This window comes from Halyomorpha halys, unplaced genomic scaffold (genome assembly GCF_000696795.3).
Source record: "Halyomorpha halys isolate HHAL.00 unplaced genomic scaffold, Hhal_1.1 Scaffold409.1, whole genome shotgun sequence".
In the NCBI taxonomy this organism is placed as follows: Eukaryota; Metazoa; Arthropoda; class Insecta; order Hemiptera; family Pentatomidae; genus Halyomorpha; species Halyomorpha halys.
Window position 1 is genome coordinate 942171 of NW_027115142.1, and position 626 is coordinate 942796.

Below are 626 nucleotides of genomic sequence, written 5' to 3' on the forward strand. Positions count from 1 at the left end.
TTGTTGCATATTTGGACAGTCTTTTTTTCATTTGCTTACTCATTTAAATAATAAATGTCCTTTATGGTGGATATTTTAGTCCTGCAATTCATGCGATGATTCTTCACTTGCCAGTTCGGTTTTTTCCTTCTTTTTTTTCTTAAAGCCATGTGAGTTTATTCCCAACTAAGCCAGTTCATAGATGACATACGATATCATGTTCTATATTGGGTTTTTTTTATCATGGTATGGTATATATATATGATTGTGAAATAATCAGAATGTTACAAGTATTTTTCTTACAGTTTCACACTATGTTTTATGTTGAAAATATTTTAAGAAGAAATTTTGAAGACTGGTCACTACTAAATAAATATTTTCTATAAGAATCAATTGAGGAATTAGGTATTTTATAACTCTTTAGTCAAATAGGTTACTCCCTACAATAAGACTTTTCTTTAGAATACAGTGTGTTATCAAGGAGCGTTCCCTGAATGCTATAAAAATATAGAAAAAATATATATATACCCACACATATAGAAGGCCTTTTCATACCATAACTTAAATATATATCCCTTTTTTCAAAATGGGAAATTCAGTTAGACTTCCTGAAATTTATTTTTCATTACTATTTTGTCTGTAATCAC